Raw genomic sequence first — 27,829 nt, forward strand, 5'->3', positions numbered from 1 at the left:
CTGGCCCGCCAATCACTTTTCACCATCTTCATGGAGCTAAAACCCCTTTCACAGTCAGCAGTGGAGGCGGGAAGGGACAGGACCAGGTCGATGACAGCCAGCAGGTCAGGGCAGGAGTGCTGATGGCTCCGCGCTGACCCAGGACACGTGTGGGTGTGACAGGAACTGTGGCTCTTGGTACATCAAGGACTTCAAGACAGTCCACTGGTCCATCACATTCTCAGCATGGATGCCAGAGGTCTCCAGGACAGGCCTGAAGTGGTTCACCAGTGTCTCCACTTCAGTGTCACCAAAATCTAGAAGAGTTGTACACATAGGTCTACATTACAACAAGCATAATGCATATTTTATTTCTCAAAATAAAATAGAAAATATGATCATCATGACCCTGAACTTAAGTGCTCTGCTGTAGTACTTAATTTAAAAACACCTGCTGCTGCATCTCCTGACTCTGGCCAGTTGGCAAAGCTGACGAGCTTGGTGGCACACAGCACATCTACACTGACATCCTGGAACCTGTCAGTCAAACTCTTGACTAGCCTGTCCAGCAGTATATCACGTGAGGCGACGAGGGTCTGGCTCTGGCTCTCACTGCTTGTCAGTGAAATTCCCTCATAGCTGTTGTTGTTGTCCCTAATAGCTTTTGTCACTGTGGCCTGCATGGGCCCTTCTCTGGTAAAAAAAAAGGCAAATTTTTACTATCCTATCAGAATACACCTTCACACATTCTACCCCTCTCTTGTTGGAACCATTTTTATTAATAAAAGTCAATTATTTCCTATTACTTCTTAAATAACCATACCTGGTTTTGTACTTCTTGAGGACTGCCTGTGTTGCGCTCAAGCAGCTGTGAGCCTCTGCAATGGTGATGGTGGACCTCTGGAGAGAGGCGGACAGGCTGCTCAGGTGTGTTAGTGTGTCGTGCAGGAATCCACAGAAGCGGATGAAGACAGCCTCCCTGGCAGTAGAGTAGTACTTTCTGGCTTTGGCCTGTTGAACTCCTCTGACATTTTCAGCATCACAAGACTGAATCTGAAATACATCAAGAACAAACACTTACAACAAATGTACTACCTTTTCAAAAACACTTAATAGATAACACCCTGACAGTCACACATTTCTTTTGATATATTAATAATGCCACTACCTGTTCCAGAGGTTGGACAATCCCCTGAAAGCCCCGCAGAAAGTGGTCCAGGGCACGTAGGATGTGTCCTACCCATCGGGTCCCGCCGATCCTTGTGGGCACCAGTGGTTTGTGCCCAAGAGCCTGGAAGCTGTTCACCAGGTTAGCTCTGTTCAGTGGACTGGTGTGGTAGAATGTGTAGATGCCACTGAGGAATTCCTCCACTCTCTGGAACATGGCATGGGACTTGATGGCATCCTTGAAGGCGAGTTCTTGGCGGTGTGCCATGCAGTGGATACCAATGATGTAAGCCCGGTCCCTCTTCAGCTGGCTGACCACACCGCTCTTCGCTCCCACCATCACAGCAGCACCGTCTGTTGCGAGGGCAACCAACTTGCTCTCCCACTCTTCGCACACACCCTCCATGATGGTTCTGACAGCGCTGGTTATGTGTGTTGCATCGGCCTTCTCCACCGACTTGATGCCAACAAACTTGCTCTCAATCTTGCCCTTGTGACTCCACCTCACATATACCAGCTCCTCCTCTTTCACCGAGCTATCAGTGGACCCGTCAGACATGATAGACAGAAATCTGGTGTTTTTCAGCATCTCCCTGATTTCATTTCTCTCCGCCTCCGCAATGTAATGAGTGAACTCTTTCGCCTGCGTTTTGTTCCTGTAGGTTGCACCCAAGGCAATGCCTTTCTGTTCATCCAAGCTGCAAAAAAAAATCATGTCAAACATTAACAGTAATCCAATAATAACTAATAATACAGATGGAGCTTATTAATAGATTAATCGAACAACAATCGATTATTAAATTAATCGTCAACTATTTTGATAATCAAATAATCGGTTTGTGTAGTTTTTTAACAAAAAAAGTCAAAATTCTCTGATTTCATCTTCTTAAAAAGGTCCAGTGTGTAAAATGGGGGGAAAACAGTAACATCTAGCATTTAGATTCTATTATTTATCTATGAAATAATTCTATTGTTTATTTATGCATGAGAAACTCTTGAAACGTGCTGTCTGGCTGGCTGGATTTTCCGTTCAGGCTGCCGTACAAACATGGCGGTGCAAGATGGCAACATTCTCTAAAGCAAGTCCCTTGCTTTATGTATATATAAAATAATAATTAAAAGGCTACGAAAACTAAACAGATTTTATTTTATAGTGATTGTACACTTATACAAATATATTCATGAGTAGTATGTTCAGATTTTGCTAATAAACCTTGACAAATATTACACACTGCACCTTTTAAATGTGAATATTTCTGGTTTCTTTGTTCCTTTATGACAATAAACTGAATATCTCTTTGGTTTGTGGACAAAACAAGAAATCTGAAGACGTCATCTTGTGGTTTGAGAAACACTGATTGATATTTTTCAACATTTTTTAACATTTTATTGACCAAACAACTAATCGATTAATCATTTAAATAATTGACAGATTAATCGATAAAGAAAATAACCATTAGTTGCAGCCCTAAAAACAGATACAGTAATGTTATCCAATACATCTAGTTTTACTATTGCTAGATATCTTAAATTAGCCTTCACAACCAATGAGGACAACTTTCAAATGCAAGCTTAACGTTATATTTCCTCAAAGGAGTTTTGTGAATATTATAAATTGAATTGAAATGTAAATTGAAAAGTGAAATAAAGTAGTTTTTTTTTTAAACAATGAGGACAACTAGCCCCGTTCACTTGAGATGTAACGTTATAGTCATCTGAGGTCAAAACGGACAATTATCGAAAAATGATGCCATGGCATTTTGGCGCAAATTTTCATAGAGCTAGCTAGCTAGCTAATTTAGGCAAGCCTATATTAACGTTAATGTACAGTAAACATTATGAAGAGGGGACCGGAATAAGAATTACTTCATTGACAAATAACATTGTTTTACTTACTCGCACATCCACTTGTAGTCCGTGAACGGTCTCCCCTTCTTCGCAAGGGCATGAGCGGTCCTAAACATGGCGTTGAGTTTGGCTTTGGTCTCCTCTGATAAAGACGTCAGAGCAGTCACGGCAGGTTGAGTGAAGAGAGGCTCGGATTGGGCCCGAGACACTGATTTGCAAACTGCGTGACATTTGCTTCCTTCGTGCTCTCGGATGGTCTCGAGTTTCATGGTTTTATTGCCAACCACAAACTCCGTCACGACGCAGAGCCTCTGCGCGGACGTGAACCCCCGACACAGAGCCTCTGCGTCCGTCAACGTGCACCTCCAAAAATGTCTAGGCATTTTATAGCAGCAATGTTTTGCTATATTGTGACAAACATTTACCTGCCCCATGGCAGGTAGCCCTCCAAAATGAAGTCGCCAGGGGAATATTTTAGTCGCATTTGGCGAGTGGCGACCGTTAGTTTACAGCCCTGCTTGTATCTGTTTTTTCTTTTTTTTACTTGAATAATTTTAAGTGTGTGTTCAAGTGTAAAAATATCCAGTATTTAATGAGAAAAAATATATATATTTTTCTGCTTTTTCTGTCCAATAAATCACCTTGTGAGCCCCATTGTCCAGATCCCTAGTTCAGAACCACCAATTCAAAGCTGTTAATGGACATTAAAATACAAAAGGTGCTTTGTCCTAAATCCACTGCACATTAATTCTACCAGGGTTTTAAATATTTAGGAAGTCCATTCATGTTTTCACACTGCAAAAGTGATAAAATAACACCAAGAATACTCAAAGATGTTCATATGCACACTCAACTTGATTGATTGCTGAATGTGTTGATGATGGACATGATTGTTCCACAGTGAAACACAAACAGAAACTGGAGGACCTACTTACAGCTGGAACATATTTGAAGTAATTGTGGGCAGAGGTGAAACAGCTCCAGGGAAAACATTGAAAAACATTTCATATTAAATCTTTGGACAAACATTTTACTTTCTCTTTGATAACTTTCCAAAGTTGCTGATGTCTGTGATGAACATCTTATTCCCTATTAGTACAAAAAGTCAAATTATTTATTTTAACTGTGTGTACAACTGCCAAAACTATACTTTAAAGATTAGTCTGTAGTAGTTTAGTGTGGTTCTGGGACACACCTAATATTTACATGTTTTTTCTATTAAACAGCGGCTCTGGACTGAAGTCCTCTAAATCACTGTAACCAGAGTATTAACTGAAGTAGTTCAACTTTGGTGAACTTTTAACACAAATTCACCTCCAGTCCAAAACAGGGGAAGCTATTGCACAGTAGAAGATTAGATAGATAGATAGATAGATAGATAGATAGATAGATAGATACTTTATTTATCCCCTAGGAGAAATTCATGTGTCCATTAGCTCATTGCTGATAATAATAAAAACTTATAATTAATAATAAATAAACAATAATAATTAAATGAGTCCACTTCCTTTGGCTGAGGTGTTGTATAGCCTGATGGAAGTGGAAACAAAGGATCACCTGAACCTCTCTGTTCTGCAGCGCAGTGAAATGAGACGTTTGCTGCACTCGAGCTGCTTCTCTATCCTGCCAGAATATTGTGAAGAGAGTGGTTGGTATTGTCCGAGACGGCCTCCATCTTACATTGCATGCATCTCTCCACAACAGTCCTGAGTAGGGTTGCAAAATTCCGGGAATTTTCAAAAATGGAAACTTTCCATGAGAATTTATGGGAAATTATGGGAATAAACGGGAATAAACTGGGAATTTTCAAAATTGAAGGTTGGCTCTTCATAGGGAACTTAAATATAGTTGAGGAAAGTATATTTTAGCATAATCTTGACTAAAACAAACAGATGCCATTCAAATACACTTGAATATCCATGCCATTCCTCAATCACATGCACAGAGCACACTGCTTACTGCATGCCTAACGAGACCACACCCCCTACTGGCACTGTGCATGCCTCCATCACATGTACAGAAGATTTCTAGAAGACTGGACCACACTTTTGAGCCTGAAGCACAGAGACTATTGAAGGCACACATTTGAGCCTGTGGAATAAACAGGCTGGCTAAGTGCTGCTCATCACTGTCCCTGAGACACAGTTACCCACCCTGATGTACTGTGGTCATCTTGTCAGGTAATCAACAATCCAGGATGTGAAGCCAGGCTCCATCCCTATCCCTTCCAGCCCTTCCTGTGTTGCACCATTTTTATTTAACCTCCTCTACAACAGTAAAAACCAGTTAGGAGTCAGGGCCCATTTTTTGAATAAACTGTGTAAACTGACTGTTAGCACTAAGCCAACTGACATTTAGCACATTTGTCAGGTCCAAGAGCTTTATTCTCCCTCTTTAATAACATTTTATTGAACAAGATGTGCAATGGTGACCAAAATGTCAGAGGAACTAAACAGAAGTAAGGGAACTAGAGAGAAACTCCAGGAGGAATAGTTTTGCTGTGTGAGGAGTAACTGGTTCCTGAAGATTTTTCCCAGTCTGGGTTCATGTAAGTTTCCCTTTAAAGGATCCTGAATATTACTGAACACATGAACTCAGGACTCTTCTGAATCATGTAAACACCCTGTAGGTTTATGTTGTGGCCACCACTTTGAATTATTTCAACTTAGTCTCTGAGACACCAGGGTCTGGTATGAATACTAGAATACCCATCAGCTTCAGTGTCAGAGGTGTGACTCAGCTGGAGTGAATTTAAAACTCTTTGTTGTTACAGCTGCTGAACTCTGCTGAAACTGATGACAGAAATTAACAGTGGACCAATTAAGCTGAAGATTCTGTTTTCACTTCTCTCATCAGCAAAATCTTCAGCTCGCGCTGCTGTTAGCGGCTCACGTGACAGAAATTTAAGATGTGGGATTGGATGTTTCTTGCCTAAATGCACCTCTGAAGTTGTAGTTAACTTCTCAGCTGAAGCTTTTATGTCCACAAGCTTGTGGCTTTGACTATCTACAAAAGAAGCAGATATTTTGTACTGACGATTAAAGCAGGAGAGTTTCATGTTGATCCAGACTGTGAGTCACTAACATTGTCTGTGGGAAAAATGAATGTGAATCAGAGCGTCTGGAATAACACTAACATTTCACATCTCTGTTGTGACTGACTTAGGCTAGCACAGCTGAGCTGGCTACTGAGTTAACCATTAGCTCATGGTGTGACCACTGCTAAGAGCTGCAGCATACATGTATGTGTCTGTCACATCTAAATGGATTTCTTCTTATTATAAAACATAAAATTTCTACTCTCATGTATTAGATGTCACTTCAAAGATCACAACAGCCACTATTTAACGAGTTTGTTTGCTCAAAGTTCTTACAGACGGACAGACAGAGAGACAGTTACAGCTCTTCTGCTGTTTGTTCTCACAGCTGCTGCACAGTAGAGGAAAGCTCTGATGTTACTGCTCCAGACAGCCCCATTCCCCACAAAAAAAACCACATACAATCACCATCTATTATTCATTCTATTCACCAAAGCCATTTGAATACATCAGGCAGGCAGGCGGTTCTGTCTGTATGTCTATCAGCTTTAGCTGCAGGGAGGCAGGAGGTAAAACAAACAGAAGAGTCAGTCTGCCTGCTCACGCCTGGACAATCATGAGACATGGATGTTTGTGCACACATGCTAATGCATATCTATGCAAAAATCTCACTCACACACACACACGCACACACACACATGCATACCATCACACTGCTCAGGGTCTCTGCATCACATTTTCTATAAGGTGAATTGAGCTTGAATATCAGGACAGCTGTCTAATTCCCCAAAAGCAGTCCCATCTGCCTCTGCTCCTTTTAATTATTCAGTCTCTATCCATCCATCTATAATTCACTCTCTCCGCTCCTCCACTGCTCTGCTTGTCCTCCATGTAGAGTCGGATGAATTAGGCCGAGAGGAGGATGTGGAGCGAAAATGGGAAGAAAATACAGGAGAGGAAAGCAAAACAGAGGAAGGGAGGAGGGAGAAAACAAAGAGGACAGGTGGTAGGTAAGTAGGAGAGGAATGGAAAAGATGAGAAACACCACAGGGAATTTCACCCATTTAGCCTCTGAAACGATTCGTCACAACTAAAGTAAATGAAACCCTGAAAAGACTCATTCCTCCTTCTGTCATCTTTTCACACAGCCTCTGACTTATGTGTGAAATCTGGGATGGAACAATTATTTTCATTATTGATTGGTTTCTGTTGATTACTTCTTTGATTAATGAATTCATCATTTAATGTATAAAATGTCAGAAAAGTGTGAAGAAGCCAAGGTGACATCTTCATAATGTTTGTTTTGTCACACTGTCACTGTTCACCTTTCATATACTGTACATTCCCACGGCCATGTAGTACATGCACATTGCACACTATCACATTCACATATGCACACACCAGTGGCGATTGCTCTAAGACTGCAAGGGAAGCTCAGTTTCCCCTAAAATGTCAACAGTTTTTTTCAAGTAATTGGTCAAATATGTACTGTTGTGTGTTGTGTGTACATTTCATTGACTAAATATGCGCTAGAACACGTTTATCTTTTGTTCAGAATCAGCTACTTATCACAGGTAACCGCCACGACTTCCTTCTCATTCATCCCCGCAGCGCCGCAGTGCTTTACACAGTGTAGACGCCGAGCGTCTACTGACTTCAATGGGGAAGCATAGAGTGGGTTGTTCCACTGCAGCGAAACTAGACGGTCATTGGATAAATGCTGGGCTTTGTCCCGCCCATCGGACACTCAGCGTCTCTGGGGGTCTATGGGACAGTGGGCTGTTCCGGACGCTCGGCTTCTGCATGATGATTGGATGATCTGTCTGAGGCTGAGTCCCTTTTTGATTGACAGCGAAATGAGCGAATCAGCGATCTTGAAGTATAAGCATCCACCGGAGCAGTTTTCAAGTTTTTCATTCCATTGTTCGGAGTTGATCTGGAGACGTTACTGATCCTCAGCGACTTTGACTTTGTTAAAAACGACTAGCGTTGTGTTTGGCGACTCTCTTCTGTCACTCTGCGAATTTACATTTAAATAAACGGACACAGTTTATGATGTAGGCCGAAAATGAGCTTCCCCTCCTTATAAGACCAGCACCCGCCACTGGCACACACATATTCATATGTGTATATATATATATTTATATTTCCAGGTCACTTTTATAAACAATAAATGAAATACATCTATAACATACAGCATACATACAGCATACAACATTATAATGTGAGATAGAGAGGAACTGAAATATTCAGTAATTCAAATCAGATGAGCCGGAGAAGAGGAGAGGAGGAACCTATGGGGCTGTGATTTCGGCTCCATCAGACAGTAATAGGCAGTGGGATCTGAAACTTCTCCTAAAGAGATGTATTTTGAATTCACACTGGCACAAAGGGACTGGCTGCCTATGTGGTAATGATTGAGCTGAGAAGGTCACTCCTCCACTGGGGAGTCATTGTTCCATAAGCTATGATTACATTTGCTGATTAAATTATGGGCTCTGGGTCTTTGGAAACCACTGAGCTAAATCAACAACACATTTAACACATAATTAATGAGAGCCACATGATCCATTGGTCAGACTGAACTGCTCATATAACCATACAGACAAAAAAAGCCTTCTTCTTTTCCAGCACCTAGGTCATTGCATCTTATTGTAATAAGCTGGTGCCAAATACTCCATTTAAAGTGTTTATTGCTCTTATGTTCTGTAATCAGCTGCCAATGTGACATGACTGTGCCACTTTAAATAGATTTCTAATGGAAATAAACATTTGAATAAACCATTGTGTAGGGTGCACTTCTGCTTGGCAACACTTCATCATCCAACAGTGCTTCTCTCCTGTTGTAGTTTTAGCAGTACTGAGTATGTAATGTTGGTTTAATTTATTTCACTGCACTTTAAACATGTTTACAAACTGTTGCCTGTTGACTGCTGTTGCTTTTAGTCAAGGGAGAGCTGCCTTATCTGCACAGTACTGAGCAAGGACTGAGAAAGTATGGCCAGTTGATCAGTATCAAATCAGATACAACATTAACTGTGCATCGAGTTGGGTCACACTACTTGTTTGAATCAGCTGCTCATCACCTGAGAGTCCACACAGAAATCAAGACTATTAATAATTCCCATAATAAATCTTGGAACAATAGTAATATTGACCTGATGATGGAAAGGGGCAGGTCATGTGGTCTGCTCTGCTGTAAAGTTTAGTTCAATCGCACTAGTGTCAAGACTACAATTGATAACATGTAATTATAACTATCAAAAAATGACGGATATCGTTACCATTGGATAGTAAATGTAAGCTGCAATTCAGCTGACCATTATTTCTGACATGCCAGAGATTCATCTGATCATCCGACAGCAAGACTCATGCAATCGCTATTAATCTGGCCGGCTTCCAGCTGGTGAGTGCTGACATAAAAACCACCAAAATCTTATCAGCTGAGGCTCACCTGTTAACTCCATGAGCTGGTTGAAAACACTGTCTACAGGTGACTTTTTGAAACAATATTAAAATAAAATAATCCTGTAACAAGTCTTAAATAAGCCTGATGGCTACTGGGTTAAAACACTGAGACTAAAGCTACATGTCCCAGACAAACTATCAGCATCCTCACCAGCGGTGATCCATGTGGAAGAAATGGAAATAAAAACAGCATTGTTCATATTGCATTGTCAAACTACACTGGAAAAATATAAGATCAGACTCCTCAAACCTGTTCAGATGCTCACTTTGACAATCAAGAGAGATGTCAAATTTATGCTTCAGAGAAAAGGCTTTACACAGCAAATTATGGCCTTTGGAATAAACTCTCTGGGAGTTTATATCAACTACATTTGAGTGTACATGTGAGACAGTCGAATGTACTCCAGGGAAAAGTTAAAGTAACTCTTTTCCCGGGAGTTGATTTTTTAACTCTTTTCTGGAGTTAAAACTGAACACTTGTGGGAGTTAAAAAACTGTATTGCATGTTTTGACATCTGTAAATGTACAGACATATAAATATAAATGTCTGACAAGATTTCTATAATGCAGGAATAACATGAGGTAGACTTCAAACCTGCAAAGTACAAAACAGTACAAACAGTACAAAAACAGTGTGTGTGTGTGGGTGTGTGTGTGTGTGAATTCCATCTACCAGTAGCTATTAAGCCAGCAATGTTGATCCATTAAATAACACAACCCTCTGACACAACATATAAATGTGAATCACACCCATAGGACATTTGAGCATCAAAAGATTTGAAATGTCTTAATCTATCCATTTGCAGAACCAGTACATTATTAGGGATGTTTTCACTTATTTGAAAAGCATGGAAATGATCATGGAAACAAGTTTCATGCTCAACCAAAACAAAAACAACTTTACCATCATGCAAAATGATAGATATTATTTTGCTGAACACCGGCATGTTTTCATCAGTGCCTGTGCAAACGAAGAGGCCAACACGATATTCAACTCCACACTTTACCCAGTTTGTGACTCTGACAGTGGCTTGTGAATCAATGTGAAGATATGCAGCTATATCTTCTGTATATTCTAGTGTTTCAAGTAAACACTGTTTGACTGGACCAGACTCAACTGCTTTGGAAGAAAAGCATTCCCAATGATAAGCTACAGCAAACTGGTGTTTCTTTGCAAGTGATACTGTCAAATTCTTGAAATTCTTTACACAGTCTTTGAAAAATTTGTGTTTGGCTTCGAACCTCATGGTCCAGATATGAATGAGTAGAGTATGGAGTATGAGAACACAATGTTTATAATGTTTAGCAACAAGAGCAACAAGTGCCATTGCAAGTCATCCTCTGGTACCAGGTCACCAAATATCAAAGGTATGTTTGTGACCAAACACAGTGTTTGTGATGCATTTAACCCTAATCCATTTTCAAGTTTATATTTGTTGGTTTGTTTTTCTTTTCCAGGTGGCCATAATCAAAAGCATACAGTCTATTTAACAAGCTTTCTTTAGAGATGAAATGATCAATCAAATACAGAAATAGTAATTTGACCTCATATTGACCAACCCCTTCCAAAATATCGTGCATGATATCAACAGCATAATTTTCAGCAATATTGAAATATTGCAATGTATTAAGTATGCTCTTTCTCTTGATGCCAAATGAAGAGGTTAATGTAGGATCATCTACCAAATTAGTTTAATGTTGATCATTCAGAACTGGTGATCTTAAAGTCACACATGGGTCATCTTCTGAGAAAACTGACTGAGCTGAAGATTTATCAGTTAAGCAAAATCTACTGAAATAATTTGCACTAAATGACTCCAAGAACCCAAGAATGCCATGTATACCCAAGTTATCACCAGTAATTTGTGCAAGTGTACCATATACAGAAACCTCAGCAAATGGAACAGCAACCCCAGAAGTCTCTAATATTTTCAAGTCCTTTACTAAGGGTTGCAATATTTCATCAATCCCGTACTTTTTAACATCTTGTGCATGAAACAGTGACACCAGATGAATGTTCATTAAGGCTGAATTCACCCTGGGGGGAAGATTTCGAAGGATGAAGTAAAGGCAGCCAACTTTATGTATACCTTTTTTTGAGCCAAGAGGATTTGAACACTCAAATTCATCATAATACAACTGGATTTGGAGGGCAAACTTACTACTTGAAAACAAACGATGATTTTTGAAGTAGCTTCCATCACAGAAGTCCTCATATTTGTCACTCTGTGCACATGTTTGCATCATCTCACAAATATTTTCATTTTTGAAAATGAACTGGAGTGTTTTCAATATTGGAACACATATGAACCTGTCATTAACTGGAACCTGCTCATAGTTTCTAGTTTTGTTATTTCTTCTGGAATCTTACCTTACTCCTAGGCGCAGTTCAACTGGCTGTACTACAGTATATCCCATTTTGACCTGAAATATTTCTTCCATTTGCTATCAGAATTCAGTTGACTAAAAGGGTTGTCCATACTTTTAAATAACTCTTCTATGGCTGATCCGAAGGGGTTGTCAGCTGGGAGTAAGTTTAACACTTGGTCCTAAATGTTAGACTGCAAATCTCCCACAAATTCCTCTAAATTCTCAATGGTAGAAAGAACTACAGCATTTGGTACTCCACTTCCCAAAAGTTTGGTATAATGGAGGCACACATATCTTTGATGTGAGTTGACACTGAAGGAACTGCCTCAATAATTTGGGATGAAGTAAAGGGTGTTTCATCATTTAAGAACTGAGAATTATTGTGCTGTTGGCTGTCATGGCTAGAGGGGGTCTCAGGAGGCACACAGGTGTTATCACTTGAAGCATGTATATTAATCAAGTGTCTTCTAAATCCAGAATAACTTGAAAATTGCAAGCAACATCCTACTTGACCACATTTTAGTCTCAAATCTTTCCCAGGGTAAATCCCATGAATTAGTTTGAGGTGCCTGAACAAAAGTAAAGCTGTAGCAAAGGATGAAGCACAAACGAAACATCTGAGCATTTTTGCTGGATAAGCTAATTACTGCTCGTTCAACAGCTTTGCTCTCAGCTCTTTGACTCTTGGAGTTTCTTCTGTTGTACCTATGTCAATGTGGTACAGAGCAGTTTGTAAAAACGTGTACAGACTGGCCAGCGCATCATCATATTTCACACTGAAAACAAAGTGGGACTTGAACAACTTGTCAAATGCACCCAGGGATGTACAAGACTGGCATGGAAGAAGCTTTCTATCCAAGACTATGTAGAAGCTGGAAACCTGTGCCTTTGAAGTCCCCGAGGCCAGAAGATATGGCTGAGATCTGCCAAACGGTTGAGCCGGCCACTTATGGTAAAATTGCATTTTCTACAATAATCATAGATTTTGATGTTTTAAACTGAAATAAAACTCAATTTTGTTTATGCTTACATACTTTACACCTTTGTTGGAAAATGAACAATACACAAAACCAGATATATTGTTAAAAATGAATAAATTATAATAGATAAATCTAGGAAAAACAAAAAAACGTAATGCAAAATGCCAATGTCTTGTCCATTTCCTGTGTTGGCCTAACTTGCTCATCTGTGTGGTGGTGCAACAGCACAAATAATGTTTTAGGGTAAGATGCATTTTATTTTCTGTGGTATGCTAACAGGTCTAACCCTAACCCTAGAAGTAGCTCCTGCTCCTGCTCACTTAGGTCAATGTTGAAAAACGTGGATGCTCCTTGATAGAGCAGCATGTCATGAATGATGCCAGAGGAGCTGGCCCGGCAGAACAGTTTAAAACCCCACTTGTCTGGCTTGTTTGAGATATACTGGCGGAGAGTGCCTGCCCTTGTGCCCTTATATGCCACCATGACCTCATCCACACTGTGCTTGAAGGTGGAAGGGATCTGGAGACACTGCTGACGAAGCATCTCGAAGAGTGGGCGGATTTTGTAGAACCGGTCTGGACTGTCGTTGCACTGCTGATTATCACTGAAGTGAAAAAAAAAAAAAAATGGCGGCGCGTGCACAACGCGAGGCTCAGCGTCTCTCCAGATTTGGCAAAATAGTAGTATTCTGCCTACTTGTTTCAAGTTTGTTCACTCAAAACATACTTGCGAACACACTCTACAGCCGCCAGGAACTTTTGGATATTGGATCTCGCACTTCTGACAACTTTATCGACGGTCTCCAACTTATCCCGGAGATCGCTAGGACCACCGAGACAACCAACCCGGCTCCGCCGACCGGAAGTGCTCGCAGGCGGCGTCGAGACCGTAAACAAAGACGGGGCAAGAGAGGTGGGCTAAGGGCTAAGCTGAAGCTAACACCTCACCGGCTATCCCTACCCAGCATCTTCCTCGCTAATGTCCGGTCTCTGGCGAACAAAATGGATGAGCTGCGACTGCGGATCACCACACACAAATGGATTAAGGACTGCAACATCATGATTCTCACGGAAACGTGGCTCAACAGCAGCGTTCCCGACAGCTTCCTCGAGCTAGCCGGGCGCTACATGCTCCGGGCGGATAGAACAGCTGATGACTCCGGTAAGACCAGAGGTGGGGGTCTGTCTATCTACGTAAACAAAGCGTGGTGCACGGACACTTCCATCATCGAGAGCCACTGCTCTCCTGACCTAGAGTATCTCATGGTCAAGAGCAGACCGTTCTACCTGCCCAGGGAGTTTACATCTACTGTTGTGACTGCAGCCTATATCCCACCCGACGCTAATGCTAAACTGGCGATGAAAGAACTGCACGCTGCCATTAGCAAACAACAGACTCTACATCCGGAGGCAGCCTTTATTGTTGCGGGTGACTTCAACCACTCCAACCTGAAGACTGTCCTCCCTAAATTTCACCAACATGTCTCCTGTCCCACAAGAGGAGCCAAGACTTTGGACCATGTTTACACAAACATGGCTGATGCCTACAAAGCAGTCCCCCTCCCCCACCTTGGACAGTCTGACCACCTCTCTTTGTTTCTACTCCCCAAGTACTCACCACTCATCAAACGTGTGAAACCCCAAGTGAGGATAGTTAAAGTGTGGCCAGAAGGAGCAGACTCGGCACTACAGCAGCGGTTTGAACACACAGACTGGAGTGTGTTTGCCACCCAGGCCACACTGGACTCCCACACGGACATTGACACCTATGCCTCTTCCGTGCTGGACTACATCAACACCAGCATCAACAGCGTCACCACATCCAAACGGATCACCACATTCCCTAACCAGAAGCCCTGGATGAACAGAGAGGTACGCCTACTGCTGAGGGCGCGAGACGCCGCCTTCAGATCTGGTGATGCTCTGGCCTACTGTTCATCCAGAGCTGACCTGAAGAGGGGCATCAAGGAGGCCAAGCACAGCTACAAGCTAAGGATTGAGGAGCACTTCAAGGACAACTCCGACCCCCAACGCATGTGGCAGGGCATCCAGGCAATAACAGACTATAAATCAACCAACACCTCCCCAACATCCAGTGACGCCTCCTTCCCAGACGAGCTTAATAGCTTTTATGCTCGTTTTGAGAGGGACAACCAGGAGCCAGCCATCAAGGCTGTGCTCACGACCGAACACCATCCCCTCATCCTCTCCCCCACCGACGTGTACGCTGCACTGAGCAAGGTCAATGCACGTAAGGCTGCCGGACCTGATGGCATCCCTGGACGCGTGCTCAGGGCTTGTGCAGGGCAGCTAGCTGAGGTCCTGACCGACATCTTCAACCTGTCCCTGGACCAAGCAGCTGTCCCCACATGCTTCAAAACCACCTCCATCGTGCCAGTGCCCAAACACTCCAAGGCTGAGAGCCTCAACGACTTCCGCCCTGTTGCACTCACCCCCACCATCATGAAGTGCTTAGAGCAGCTGGTCCTGGCTCACCTTAAAACCCTCCTACCACCCACCCTGGACCCCCTCCAATTCGCCTACCGCCAGAATAGGAGTACGGAAGATGCCATCTCCATGGCACTACACTCCGCCCTCTCTCACCTGGACAATAACAACACTTATGTGAGAATGCTGTTCATAGACTTCAGTTCAGCATTCAACACCATAATCCCCTCCAAGCTGATCACCAAACTCAGCGACCTGGGTATCAACGCTTCCCTCTGTAACTGGATACTGGACTTCTTGACCAACAGACCCCAGTCTGTTAGGCTAGGAAACCACACCTCCTCTACCCTCACCCTGAACACCGGCGTCCCTCAAGGCTGCGTGCTGAGTCCTCTCCTCTACTCCCTCTTCACCTACGACTGCACACCTGTACATGGTTCCAACTCCATCGTCAAGTTTGCAGACGACACAACGGTGATTGGCCTCATCAGAAACAACGATGAGTCAGCGTACAGAGAAGAGGTCCAGCATCTGGCAGAGTGGTGCGCCGACAACAACCTGGCCCTCAACATCAAGAAGACCAAAGAACTCATTGTGGACTTCAGGAAGAGGAGTGACACACCCGCCCCCCTGCTCATCAACGAGACGGAGGTTGAGCGTGTCACCAGCTTCAAGTTCATGGGTGTCCACATCTCCGAGGACCTCTCCTGGTCTCTCAACACCTCAACCCTGGTCAAGAAGGCTCACCAGCGTCTCTTCTTCCTGAGGAGACTCAAGAAGGCCCACCTGTCACCTCAGATCCTGGTGAACTTCTACCGCTGCACCATCGAGAGCATCCTCACCAACTGCATCTCGGTGTGGTATGGTAGCTGCTCTATCGCGGACCAGAAGTCACTCCAGAGGGTGGTGAAAACCGCCCAACGCATCACCGGTTCTCCCCTCCCCTCTATCGAGGCTGTCCAGAGCAAGAGGTGTCTGCGGAAGGCGCGCAGCATCGTGAGGGACAGCTCTCACCCCAGCCACAGACTGTTTTCCCTCCTCCCCTCAGGGAAACGCTACAGGGTTCTCCGCTCCAGGACCAGCAGGTTCAGGAAAAGCTTCTTCCCTGCAGCGGTCACCCTGCTGAACTCACAACCCCGGTGTCCCCCCCCACACACACACAACCCAGAGACTGTGACTGCCACACCAACCCCCTCAGCCACCTAACCTTGCACTGAACTGTTCTGAACCGTCTCTACTCATTGTCTAGCACTCACTGTATTTATTCCCGCTACCTCATCATTGTAATTTTGTACCCTACATATGCACATCTCCACTTTACTTATGCACACCCTCACTTTACATACCTGTACAGCACACACTTGCACTTTAACTGCTCTTTTGCACTTCTGGTTAGATACTAACTGCATTTCGTTGTCTTAGTACGTGTACTCTGTGCAATGACAATAAAGTTGAATCTAATCTAATCTAAAAAAAAAAAGTGAATAAAGCGGCGTAACTGCTTAAATCTATTCCTTGACATGATGTCAGCTACCAAGTCGAAGCGTGACTCTCTGCGCCGGTAGTCTTCCATGGCTGGGAAGTTGAAAACACCCATGAAGAGTAGCATTGCCAGGAAATCTTCTATCTCTTCACAGTTTGTCTTGATTGGATCTCCCAACTCCTGGGCAGAGTAGAGGTTTGTATGGTGAGTGATATGTTCTATCATCTTGTCAGTGAAGAGTGTCTTGAAGTACTGGAAGGGTGTCTTCACTTCATCTGGGGCTTCAAAGCTTGAATCGGGAACCTGGAATGGCTCAATATCTTGTTTCTCCCAGTTACTCTCTCTGCCTTTCTTTGGGCCTGAACTAGGGCGAGGGATCTCCTCTTCTACCTCCTCCACGGAGATTACTCTCAGGGTGTTTTTCCCTCTTCTCTTCCTACAGGGAGGTGGTGGCAAAGATGTGCTTGTGGGGGCTTCCTCTTCATCCAGTGGTTCAAAGGGACATGCTTCTGCTAGCGTGGGCAGATAGTCTGGATCAAGTATTTCATCGTCATCATCACTTAGATCCTCCGCGTCTGATTCTTGGGGATTTGCTGGTATCACAGCCAGATGATTGTGGGGCCTTGTTCCATAAAAAAGTTTAGTATCCATCTATCAATTATCAAATAAAAGGGAAATTGAAATGAAATACATGCTAGAATGTTAGAATTATGTTAGTTTGCAAATATCTGAGCTGAGTATTACTACTAGTAGTAGAAATACTATGAATCTAGAGGATTATTTAGCATATTTTCTTTCAAAATGGCTCTGAAACTGTGAAAAAATCATAAGGCTAATCACATATCCATGAAATAAGAAGTACTACTAGTATAAGTCATAATTAGGGTTGCAAAATTCCGGGAATTTTCAAAAATTTCCATGGGAATTTATGGGAAATTATGGGAATAACCGGGAATAAACTGGGAATTTTCAAAATTGAAGGTTGGCTCTTCATAGTGAACTTAAATATAGTTGAGGAAAGTATATTTTAGCATAATCTTGACTCAAACAAACAGATGCCATTCAAATACACTTGAATATCCATGCCATTCCTCAATCACATGCACAGAGCACACTGCTTACTGCATGCCTAACGAGACCACACCCCCTACTGGCACTGTGCATGCCTCCATCACATGTACAGAAGATTTCTAGAAGACTGGACCACACTTTTGAGCCTGAAGCACAGAGACTATTGAAGGCACACATTTGAGCCTGTGGAATAAATATATATAATATATGTATATATATATATACAGTATATATATACAGTATATATATACATATATATATATATATATATATATATATATATATATATATATAAAATATATTCCCAGTTAGTTCCCCTAAATTCCCATTAATTCCCCATAATTCCCATTATTCCCATGGCAAGTTTCCAATATGGAATATTTCCAAAATTCCCAAGCTTAACTTCCCATGGAAATTTACCGGAAATTTTCCGCCCCTTTGCAACCCTTGTCATAATACCATTAATATACCAATTATTTACCATGTTTTCTTTGAAAATATCTCTGAAACTGTGAAACAATAATGTAGCTAACCACATGGCTAACTTTTACTATACAAGGCCAATTCAACCATTTGGTTACACATGTTTTCAAAAAAATATTTAGATCCTTTCTAAGATTTTTTTTGTGCAACAGCTTTCATAATTCTGTTAAGCAAGTCTTCTGATACTATAGTATGTAAAAATAATATGCTTACCTCCGAAAAGTTGACCGAAATCACGAAGATCTGAGGAGTGAATTTTCCCGTTTTCACTTCCTGTAAGGAAGCCGATTAAAAAAGCATGCTGAACAGCAACACAGTGGCATCTAGTGGTTGTTTTGTGCATAACATATGCTAGCCAAATGGTAGAGATGGTTCAATCAGGTGAAATAATTTTTTTTTTTTTTCAGCATGATATCAAGTCTCAAAATGTGCTCTACCAAACGGTTGAGGGGTACATTAAAGAGTAAACCTCACTGCTCAGAGTGGACCAGCCATTACAAACTTGTGAAAAAATGATACACAGCATACTGTAGATTATACTGTCAAACAGGATTGTAAAGTTGTATGTCAAGGTCCAGCTGAAGTTACATTTAGTCACCCCTTTTCGTAGTAAAATGTCAATGTGTAATTTAAATGTAATATTAATAGTTGTTTATTATTAAAAAGGCTTAATAACGGTGCAAGCTGTTTTTTTTTTTTTTGTTGCAATACTACCTGGCTCATCTGCAGTGTTGGGTTCTTTTTCAGGGCAGATGTTAGCAGTTTTTTCAGCTGAGCCGTCTGTCTGAGCGTCTTGGCCTCTTGGATGACCTTGTCTTTAAAACCGGTCTCCCATTTTCCCAGGAACCTGGAAGCAGTCTCTGCTCCAAACATCAACAAGAAGTCGTGCAAAATCTAATTCAAAAAGGAAGGACTACTGTTACAATCACAGAAAGTAAAATCACATATTTTCACAAATGTTTGTTTAAATTCAAATTTTTTGCCTACCAGTCCCTTCGTGTCCAAGAAACAAGGAAACATTTGAAGAATATCTGCTGATTGCTGTGGGTCATGGAGCATCTGTTGACGATATTGGCATGTCTCCTTCATCTTCTGGAAGACTAAGTCACGACCAGTGGTGTGGTGAAGAAGAGACATGGCCTCCATACATTCATCTCCTGTTTGCTGGTCATCTATGGAGCCGAGTGTTCTTGATGATGTGGGACCCCCTTTTAGCTCCACTCTGTTTTGGGATGTAGATGTGGTTCTGGACTGACGTTGCACAGTCTTGACATGCCACTCAAGAAAGCCTTTGTTGCTCTGAATGTCATAGAAATGTTCCTGAAAGTGAAAGAGTACTTCTGGTTAGAGTGCAGACAATATCAAGTTTTTGACAGCCTTAGTGCATTTATGATTCTGAGACACAAATGATCAACAAACGAAAATGTAACAGCCATCATTATTTCACGCCATGGTTACATTTCAAACTTACATATCCCTTTTTTGAGTATGGGTCCTTCAAAGATGGGAAGAGCAACACATTCCCAAGGGCATGAAACTCCTTTGTCGCCTTGTTTACAAACCTCCTGCAAAAGCAAAAGTATTGTTTATGATAATATTTTTGCCCCGTCTACAAATGTGAATTTGATGTTATTGACATCAAGCATCTTACCCTTCCTTTTCACGCATGTGAGCCACAATGATGTTCACCATTAAATGCCGGGTGGAATTTTTCAAACTCCCAGTATCTTCATACTCTTTGATCACAGTCATGCCTGCAGGCTTAGAAGTGAGAATTCGTTCCACTGCCTAAAATACAAAACAATTAACAACAAAATTAAGACATTAATTAAGCTGGACTTTGAAGAAAGGCCAACTTAAAAGCAGAGTATGCAAGTTATAAGATTACATTTCTTGTGCAGGTGCTGTCCATGAGAGGCTGAATCATTAGAGATCCAGCATCACTTGATACACTGCTCAGACTGCTTGAGAGGGACAACATATCTGTTAGACTTAGGGAGGAAGATCCTTCACCATCTTGCTGCAGTGGTGTAAAATCTGAGGACCACAAATACAGTAACAACATTAGATTACAGGGCACATACAATCAAAAATTAATAAATACATAAACTGCCATATACGGTAGGGTTACTTCACACCACTGTTTACTTAATTTAAGTCACAACTTGCCCCATTAGATGAGAGGGCCATGTTATATTTCATAATAAACATTATAAGCCTGCCTACCACACCTTCCTAGTGTCACAAGTTCTGTCATGTTGGAGCAGTCTGCAAATGCTGTTGGGTCTGAGCCGTTAGCTGTTGTTCTGCAAAAAACTAACAAGCCCAGAAATGTTCAATCCCCTTACCATCATCAGTGGAGATGACAAAACACATTGATTCTGTTGCAAGTTCTGGAAAGACATCCTCATCCACCTCTATGCCCTGCTCTTCTGTGACTTTTAGCACCTTATCTTCTGGTAAGAGAAACTTCTGCTGCACTGAAGCACAACATTTAACACGTTATTAAAATTATTATTTCCCCTTTCATGACATCAGACAACACATAGGTACATCACCTACCTGCAATGATAAAATCAGAGAAGCTGACCTCTTCCAGTTTCACATATTTCTTTGTTCTTTCATGTTGTACCTTCAACAACATCTTGACCACTTGAGGGAAAAATAATAATTTTACCAGTAATAAACCTACTATGTTACAAAAGAAACAACAAAAAAACTACAAGGCGACTATGTCAGTAATGACGAGCATGGTGTTAATTCCGCAAACAGGTGAAAAAAGCAGAGCAATGGATATTAAGCATGGCCCGACATGTTCGGCGTTAGCTTCAGCAGCTAGCTAAGTTAGCTGTTGAATTTAACGTTTGCCCCGAACGCTAGCTCGCTAGCTGTTACAACCCGGCTCACAGGGGAAAGGGAAGCAACACAAAAACCAGTTGGTATTAGGTATGAGGTTGTTTGTTGTAGCATAAATTGTAAAAATAATGGTTTACATGGACAAAAACACAAACCAAGGAGCGGGGCCGGCGGATGCTGTCCAAATCAAAAACAGAATATAACAAAAGGAGGAGCTAATCGGTAAAATCATTTACCTAATTCAAAGTAAAAGGAAAAACAAAACTGGCTACCAAAGCCGACTAAAAACCAAAAACACACCAGGAACAGCACCCCTTCACCTAGTGTATATAACAATAGCTACAAGTGGAGGAATCAGCAAAATCAGTGTAATAGTAAATCCTAAACCTGACCCCACTTCCAGGCTTCAAAGATTGCCAAGAGTAAAACAAAACAAACAAAACTGTCACAAAACAAGCTACCAATCTCTGCTATTTTACAGTTCACACAAGACAAATATTCTCTCAATAAAGAGGCGAGCTGCCACTAACAGTCAGCTGCCTCGACTGACAGGCGGGCCGGAGTTTTATAGCCGGTGGTTCCTGATTGGGCGGCAGGGATTGGCCGGCTGCAAACAAACCGCACCAATCAGGCCAGAGAGGGTGGAGCATCTGGGTGGACGGAGCAGGCAGCTCGGCAGGCAGCCTGGCAGACAGGGAAATTAAACACAACAAAAATGGCCAGAGTGGCGGCCGTAACACTCCTCCCCTTAAGATTAAACCCACAGGTTTTAAATTGACATTATGTTCAGTTTCCCATACCCAACATAATGTCAATATATACATCAATATATACACTCTTGAAACTATACTTACAACCTGGACAGCGCATCAGCCAACACATTTTCTGACCCCTTTTTGTGTTGGATTTGTAGGTTATAGTCCTGCATGAGCAGGGCCCACCGCATCAGGCGCTGGTTGTGGTTGTACATACGGGAAAGAAACGTGAGAGGGTTATGATCAGTAAACACTGTTACTGGCAAAGAGCTGGACCCGAGATAAACTTCAAAATGTAAGAGTGCCCACAGCAAAGCAAGGGTTTCCTGCTCAATGGTGGAGTAGTTGACTTGGTGCTTGTTGGACTTGCGTGAAAAGTAAGATACTGGATGATCTACCCCATCAGCATCTTCTTGCAACAGCACAGCGCCGGCCCCAACGGCGCTGGCATCAACCTCTAACTTAAAGGGACGAGAGAGAGCGGGAGCAGCAAGCACAGGAGAATGGCAGAGGAGTGATTTTACACTTTCAAAGGCATGTTGGCATTCTGGAGACCACACAAAATCCACTTTTGGGCTGAGCAGGTTGGTTAACGGATGGGCCACGGTGGAGAAGTTGCGGCAAAAGCTGCGGTAATAACCGGCCATGCCTAGAAACCGGCGCAGGGCTCTCCTTGTGAAGGGCACGGGGAATTCTGAGATGGCAGAAACCTTCGCTTCCACCGGCCGCACCTGTCCCTGCCCCACCTGCCTCCCCAAGTATGTGACTGTAGCCTTTCCAAATTCGCATTTAGCCAAGTTGATAGTGAGTGACGCACCTGCAAGGCGAGCGAATACCTGCTCCAAGATCTGAATGTGTTCCTCCCAAGTGGTGGTATACACAATCAGATCCTCCAAATACGCATTACAGTTTGCCACACAGGCCAGAACGGAGTTTACAAGACGCTGGAAAGTGGCTGGAGCGTTACACATACCAAAGGCCATAACAGTATATTGCAGGAAATAGTCAGGAGTTACAAAAGCAGAAATTTGGGATGCACGCTCGGTTAATGGCACTTGCCAATAGCCTTTGAGGAGATCTAACTCGCTCACAAATTTGGCTGTACCCAAATTATCTACGCAGTCCTCCATCCTAGGCAGGGGATAGGAGTCGGGGACGGTAACTGCATTCACTTTGCGGAAATCTGTGATAAAACGGGGTGAACCATCAGGTTTACCTTCAAGGAGGCACGGGGAACTCCAGGGGCTGGAGCTGTGTATGGCTAACCCGTGTTGAAGAAGATACTCAGCCTCCCTTTTCATCAACTCACGTTTAGCTGGGTTTACTCGATACGGATGTTGTTTGATGGGTCGAGCATTGTTAACATCAATGTCATGCTGAGCAACCGTGATACGGGATGGAACATCACTGAAAAGACAAGTAAAGCGATTGATTAAAACAGTGATGTCACTTTGCTGCTCAGGTGACAGGTGAGATAACTGAGATGGCAACACTTTCAACATTTCAGAGTTTGACAGTCGAGCACTTTGATGTGAGGAGGAACGCACCGTCACATCATCGGGCAGATCGTGGGCCTCTGACACAATTAGCGCGCAGCTACGGGGAGCAACAGACGGCTGTGCGGATTCGGAAACTTTGGGACTATCGCGGGGAACCTCTCTGGAGTGATACCGCTTTAACATATTTATGTGACAAACACGGTTTTTGCGTCTTCTCTCGGGAGTACAAATAACATAATCCGTGTCGCTGAGACGCTCACGGATGTCATGCGAACCGGAGAACTTGGCCGAGAGTGCGGAGCCAGGAATGGGCAGTAACGCCAAAACCTTGTCACCAACCTGAAACTGTCGGGGAACAGCAGAGCGGTCAAAACGACGCTTCATCACAGTTTGTGAGAAAGACAAAAACTCTTTAGCAAAAGTGTGGGTACGGTGCAAACGCTCACGAAACTTACTGACATAGTCTAACACATTCATCTGTGGAGATGAGGCAGACGACAGAAACTTTTCCTGCAGAGACTTCAACGGACCGCGGGGCGTGTGACCAAAAACAAGTGCAGCAGGACTAAAACTGAGGGATTCCGGCACGGCTTCACTGGCCGCAAACACCACAAAAGGAATTCCCTCATCCCAGCTTTTAGCAGTTTCCAGACAATACTTACGGAGCATCGACTTTAACGTCTGATGCCGGCGCTTTAAAGCCCCCTGGGACTCAGGATGATAAGGACTGGAAACAGCGTGCTGCACATTCAACGTTTCCAACACCTGTTTGAACAAGTTGGACTTGAAATTTGTGCCCTGGTCCGTCTGGATTACACGGGGAAGGCTGAAAAGAATCTGGTTAGGGCTTTGACAACAGAACTGGCAGTGATTTAACGCATCGGAAGGGCTTCGGGAAAACGGGTGGCAGCACACATGACGGTAAGTAGATACTGATTACCATTCTTGGTTCTGGGAAGTGGTCCGACACAGTCTATTATTATTCGTTCAAATGGCTCTCCTATGGCAGGTATGGGATGCAAAGGAGCGGAAGGAATGCTTTGATTAGGCTTTCTGACAATTTGGCAGATGTGGCAGGAGCGGCAGTATTTGGCTACATCGGATTTTAACCCAGGCCAGAAGAAATGTTTGAGGATAAGCTGGTAGGTTTTTGTAACACCTAGGTGTCCGGACCAGCGACTTTCATGTGCTACAGACAAAACATGCGATCGGTACATACTGGGCACAACTATCTGAAAAACAGCGCTCCAACTACAATCAGAAAAGGGGGGGGACCATTTACGCATTAAGACACCATTGTCCAACAAATAGGCCACCTTCTCACCCTTTGCTTTGTCGGCACACACCACAGTTGAGAAGTATTTCTGTAGAGTCGGATCAGCCCTTTGCGCAGCGCACAGGCAATCACGAGACACCGGGAGAAACGAGCCGTCAGGACAGGTTGTTTCGAGGCTGGCAGGAGGCACCTGCTCAGTGGTATTCACACAAAGAGAGTCGGTGGTGCTCTCTGTCCCATTCTCGATTCCAACCTCTCCTGAAAAGGCAGGCAACAGCACACTGTCATAGAGAGAAACATCATTAGTTTTGCGAGCCTGTGCACGAGTAATCACACAGGAGGGAAACAGGTTAAGAGGTGGCGGAACTTTATTTGTTTGTGGGCACTGAGGGACGTCCAACACTTCCAGTGCAGGGGTAACTTTACCACCGGCTATGTTGTTACCCATCAAGAATGTTATACCTTTAATTGGTAACGCAGAGCAGATAGCGACGGGGAAGAAACTATTAACCAATTTGGACTGAACATGTATAAGATGTACTGGACGGGGAATATAACCCAGCTCAATGCCGCGCAAAACAGCACTATAACCACAGGAAGATTGCTCTGAAAAAGGTAATGCTCCAGCCAGGATTACTGACTGGGAACCACCAGTGTCACACAGAATGCGCACCGGTCGCTGATCACCAGGCTCACCTGTCAGTGAAACTACCCTGTCAAAAATGAAGGGTTTGAAACAGGCATCAGGGGTTTCACTATCTGGGTCAGCCTTGATGCGTTACTCAGCCTTAATCAAGCCAACACCTTTTGGTTGTGAGGGGCTAGGTGAAGACTGCTGTTTGCGTTTTAGGGTCAGACAGTTGGAGATGAGATGTCCAGGTTTATGACAGTAAAAACACTCCCTGTCCTCTTTCTTAAAACTAGCTGAGGGGGGACAGTTTTGCCGAGCTGGAGGCTGACGAGGCTGCTCAGAGCCTGATGAAAAAACTGTCCTATGAGTTAAAACAAACTCATCAGCCAACACAGCAGCAGAGGAGAGCTTTGACACTTTTTGTTCATTTATGTACACCACAATACGTTCGGGTAGGCACTTCTTAAAGTCCTCCATTAAAACCAACTCCCTCAAAGAATCAAAATCACTGGCTTTACAGGCTGTACTCCATTTATCAAAAAGAATTCCCTTTTCCCTGGCAAATTCAACATAAGACTGGGTTGGGGCTTTCTTGTGATTTCAAAATTTCTGTCTGTAGGCTTCAGGGACCAGTTCATAGGCACGCAAAATGGCAGCCTTTACAAAGTCATATGTCAGACTGTCTTCAACAGGTAGCGCAGCTACAGCTTCTTGAGCTTTCCCATGAATTTTACACTAGAGCAAAAGAGCCCAAACTTCAGGTGGCCACTGCAAGGCTTTTGCAATGCGCTCAAATGCGCCAAAATAGGAATCAACATCAGTCTCACGGAACGTGGGCACCAAAACAACATTTTTACCGACATCAAATGCACCTGTTGGTGAAGTAGTGGAAGAAGAGGGCTTACTTGCCAGACCGTAAGTGGCACCCGGCATCTGAGCCAACCTCTGAGACTCAAGCTCCAGCTGACGCAGCCGAATAGCTTTCTCAGCTTCTATTTCCATCTTTTTAACTTCGAGCTGATACTGCAGTTCAGCCTGCTTGCCTCTAGCTTTCTCTTGGGATTCCATTTGGAGGCGAGCAATGCGGACTTTTAGCCGAGCCTCCGTTTTGGACCCAGAGCTGCTGAGGGTAGGAGAGAGGGGGGTCATAGCGAGGGAGTGTTACTGGCGTCCGTGGCCGTGGCCGTTCCGCCGTTTCACCCTCCTCACCGGAGGATACTTCAACACCACCCTTCTCAGGAGGAGCACCCTTAAGTGGTTGGCTACCAGCCGCTTCACCCAGGGTGCCGTCCTCCAGCACAGCTGACTCTGTCTGCACCGGCACTTCAATAAGCTCCAATTCCACCAATTTTCCAACAAGAGCCTTAAGCTCCTTTTTCAATATCGGTTTGCAATACGTGAGACTGAAGTGATTTGCTATTTGAGCCAACTCATCTTTGCGACAGCTATCAATCAGACTGAGGGAGGGGGAAGCTAGGAAGCTATTCAAGTCAAACCGAGACATGACTGAAGACTAGATGCACCCAGCTGCACTCACTTCCCAACAATCAGCTAACCAATTAACTGACAAAAATCCAATTAACCAAAACTTCCAGAATCCACGCTACTATAACAACTTTTAGCTCCGGGACTCCTTTAACGGAGCTTAATCTCCCGGACGAGCCCCCACTTATGTTACAACCCGGCTCACAGGGGAAAGGGAAGCAACACAAAAACCAGTTGGTATTAGGTATGAGGTTGTTTATTGTAGCATAAATTGTAAAAATAATGGTTTACATGGACAAAAACACAAACCAAGGAGCAGGGCCGGCGGATGCTGTCCAAATCAAAAACAGAATATAACAAAAGGAGGACTCTCTAGGAGCTAATCAGTAAAATCATTTACCTAATTCAAAGTAAAAGGAAAAACAAAACTGGCTACCAAAGCCAACTAAAAACCAAAAACACACCAGGAACAGCACCCCTTCACCTAGTGTATATAACAATAGCTACAAGTGGAGGAATCAGCAAAATCAGTGTAATAGTAAATCCTAAACCTGACCCCACTGGAGCATCTGGGTGGACGGAGCAGGCAGCTCGGCAGGCAGCCTGGCAGACAGGGAAATTAAACACAACAAAAATGGCCAGAGTGGCGGCCGTAACACTAGCTAACGAGTCTGGCCTCACAAAATCATGTGCCGTTGTTATACTGATGTAAGCCTACTATAACGTTAGTTTGAGGAGTAAAATGGCACTTTTACCTGGCCCACGAGTCCCGACACTGGGGCAATCTTCAGCAGCTAGCTGCTAGAAAGTTCGGTTATCAAAGTCTAAGACAAAATATACAAATTAATGTTAATATACGGCTTATTGTCGTTTTAAAGTCCTGCACAGCCTGATATAACGTACTTTTGAAGAGTAAAACCACACTTTTACCTGGCTCAAGAGTCACGGTGAAGTCCAAAGTGAAGACGACTGGTTGGAGCGCGGCGACAAAGCT

This window comes from Seriola aureovittata, chromosome 20 (assembly GCF_021018895.1).
Source record: "Seriola aureovittata isolate HTS-2021-v1 ecotype China chromosome 20, ASM2101889v1, whole genome shotgun sequence".
Lineage (NCBI taxonomy): Eukaryota > Metazoa > Chordata > Actinopteri > Carangiformes > Carangidae > Seriola > Seriola aureovittata.